The following is a 3,740-nucleotide window of genomic DNA, read 5'->3' as shown; positions in this document are numbered from 1 at the left end:
AACATCACCATGGATTGACCCTGTCCAAGAGTAAGAAATGTGGGGGAGCTTCCCCATGTTCCCAGGACTGTGATGTTCCCTTAGAACCCCACAGTGGGCAGAATCCCAAGGAGTATCAGCGGCAAGGTCATGGTTTGAATCCAGCGTTACCCCTTTGTGATGACATGAACATCCACACTGGATGGAAACCACATACATGTAAGGACTGTGTGAAGGCCTTCACTCGACCCTCAGATCTCTTAAAATATCATAGAATTTATACTGGAGAGAACGCATATGTGTGTGAGCAATGTGGGAAGGTCTTTGCTTACTCTTCATACTTTCCTAGACACAGGAAAAATCATACTGGAGAGAAACCTCATAAATAAAAGGCACGTGCAAAGACCTTCAATCGATCTTCAACCCTTACTGGGCATATGAAAACTCATACTGAAGAGAGGCTTTATATATGTAAGAAATGCGGGAAGGCCTTTATTTATTCCTCAAACCTTAGTCGGCATATAAGAATTCACAAAGGAGAGAAGCCTTATGTATGTAAGGTATGTGGAAAGGCCTTTGTTGAATCCGCAAGCCTTACTCAGCATATGAGAAATCACAACGGAGAAAAGCCTTATGGATGTGAGGTATGTGGAAAGGCCTTTGTTGTATCCTCAAGACTTACCTATCATATGAGAATTCACATTGGAGAGAAGCCTTATGGATGTAAGGTATGTGGGAAGGCCTTTTTTTTTTTGTTCCTCACAACTTACTTGTCATATGAGAAAACACATTGGAGAGAAGCTTTATGGATGTTAGGTATGTGGAAAGGCCTTTGTTGAATCCGCAAGCCTTACTCGGCATATGAGAAATCACACTGGAGAGAGTCCTTATGTTTGTAAGGAGTGTGGGAAGGCCTTTGTTTCTTCCTCAAACCTCACTGATCATGTGAGAATTCACACTGGAGAGAAACCTTATGTTTGTAAGCAATGTGGCAAGGCCTTTCATCGGCCCTCAGGCCTGATGTACATAGGGCAGTTCACACTGGGGTGAAATCTTATATATGTCAAGAATGTGGGAAGGCCTTTGTATTTCTTTCCGGTCTTAGGAAACATCATAAAATTCATAGTAGATAACTCAATCCTCTAATAACAATTTTCAAAGTCAAAACAGGCCCCTTTCTTAAAGTCTATTGTGTTTGGATCATGGGATGTTGTGCTACAAAAGTGCAGCCAGGAAGGAAATAATCCTGGTAGTGTGTAACAAACTTTCTGTGATATCAGTCTACAAGGAAAAGTCTATGCCAGGGTTCCGGCATTTAAACTTGATCTGTATCTTAATATGTACTTTTTGGATTTTCTGGTGAAAGCCAGGAGGAATGTGAATGAAAAGGCAAAAAAATATCTCCTTCACTCAGGGCTGTCAAGGCTCATCACTGTCTTATTCTTTGTTGTGACTCTGGCTTGACATTTTTTTTTTGCGTTTTGGTTCACACCCACGGATGCTCAGGGGTACTCCTGCCTCCACAATCAGTAATTACTCCTGGCAGTTTCTGGGGACCATATGGGATGGCAGGGATTGAAACTGGGCTGGCCCCATGCAAGGAAAAAGCCATCCCCGTGGACTATCGCTCCTGCCCCTGTGACTTGGCTTTGAGGCCCTTGGTTTGGGGGATTATGGCAGACAAACAGCCACACCTTCGTTCTTCAGGGCCTCCTGATTCATGTTCTTTGGAGCCACACCCAGATGAGTCCTACTCCTTGCTCTCAGCTCAGTCATCCATACCCAGGGGACTCAGGATCATTATGGGGTACTGTGGTTGGAATCCAGGTGGGCTGTGTGTGACCAGCTCCTTCCCCCATGCCATCTCTGCCTCCCATGTGTTCAGGTACTGGTTAGCGTTGTGTACGTATAAAGGATAAATGTTTCAGAAAGTGTTATCTTAGTTAAATGCCCCTTGGAAGGTTCTTTAATGGAGTATCATAAGACAGTTTGTGTTTTAAATTTTAAACTTTGTTTTTCCCGTCTTTTTGGGTCATACCCTGAAATACTCAGGGATTACTCCTGTTGGTGCTCCGGGAACCCTGTTAAACCTGGTGCAAGGCAAATTTCCTGTCTGTTGTACCTACTCTTTGGCCCCTATTGGAAACAGTTTAAATGAACTTTACAGTGTGTAGAAAGACATATGAAAGGATGGAAGGGGCCTCTTGAATCAAATGTCTGACAAATGCTGGGAATACGGGTCAGCTTCCCACATCCCAGCAGGCCGTTCCATTTACCTATGATTACTCACAAGGTTGGTCACGTTCATGGATCCCCGCGCCCCAAGTTCAATAATATTACAGAAAAAATTAAGTGTTGTATGTAGAATTAGTAAAGTCCCAGAATGATAAAAAAAGGATTCAGATCTGCTTACAGGACAAAAAAGGCTCCAAGGTAACCAATATGGCTTGCTGGCCATTAGCCTCCATTTTTAGGGTTGGAATATATGATGTTGTTGGTGCAACTGGGCAGTTTTCAGGGCCTACTCCTGGCTTTGCACTTCCATGGTGCTCAGGGAACCATTTGGAATTCTGAGGGTTGAACCCAGATTGACCACATGCAAGGCAAGTGCCCAAGCCACTGTACTACCCTCTTGCCCCATACTCTGGATTTAAAATTGTGCTTCTGAAATGGTTTTCTTCATAGGCAAGAGTCCACTGGTTTGGTGTTTTCAAGGGGTAGTACGTTGACCAGATCGTGCTCTCTGATGTTCTTACCAGCCTCTGCTCCTGTTCCAGTGTCTGTCCAGCTCTCTGGGCTGCTGCTAGGCCAGTTCCTCTCTGCATCTCCAGGGCTGGCTTTGCCGTCACTGCTTTCACCCCATCTTGATTACTTCCCCAAGAAACTCAGCTTCCGGTGAATTGTACCAACCTTTCTTTTTTACCTTGAATCACCCCAGCTGCGTTTTTCCTGATGGACTGTGTGTGAGAGCATTGGGTCATTGTTTGACTGACCAGTACAGGATCAGGAGTCTTCTTATCTCCAGCTCCCCACTGTGTGACCCACCACTTTGCACAGCCACCTCTCCACATCTTTATCCAGTCCATCACCCTTGAAGCACAGAACCACCTGGGTGGGCAAAATGGGTCTCTGTATCTGGACCATGGCCTTTTAAGTCTCAGGTTCCGGAAGAAGTGGAAGTGGCGTCATAGTCCTGGGACCTTCAGATATCCTTTGTATTTCAGTTGTGGTTTCCTGGCTCAAGTCGCAATTGGTCTGGTGGTAGAGGAGGAAAATGGCGGCCCTTCATGGAAGGGGGACTGTGAAGACTTATTTTTGGTCAGGACGCAAGTGGCGGTCCGCCAACGCCTAGTGCCTCCCGTTCTCCGCACTGTGAGCGCTGGGGCCACTTCAGCTGGGGGTCCCTTTTGTGCTTGTTTTACTCTCATTTCTAATATCAGCCATTTCCTGAGGCATGAGGGATGCTTTAGGAGAACCAAGAGTCTTTAGGGGGTGCTGCGGGGGTTGCGGTGTGTGTGGGTGATCGTGGGAGTCCCCTTTGGCCACCATCACCTCCAGCTCCATGAATGGTCAGCAGCAGGTGGGCGTGAGGCTGAGCACAGAGTCTGAGCTCGTGGTCTGCGGGACCTGCAGAGGGCAGAGCTTGGCTGTCCCGACCCTCCTAGCATGGGACTTTGCTCTGCCCTGTTCTAGAGCATTCGGCCCTGGCATCACTCACTCATGTAGAACCTTCAGATTCACTTCAAACGGCAGGGCCCCAG

The sequence above is a fragment of the Sorex fumeus genome, unplaced genomic scaffold (genome assembly GCF_029834395.1).
Source record: "Sorex fumeus unplaced genomic scaffold, SorFum_2.1 ptg000289l, whole genome shotgun sequence".
NCBI lineage: Eukaryota > Metazoa > Chordata > Mammalia > Eulipotyphla > Soricidae > Sorex > Sorex fumeus.
This window is presented reverse-complemented; position numbering follows the sequence as displayed.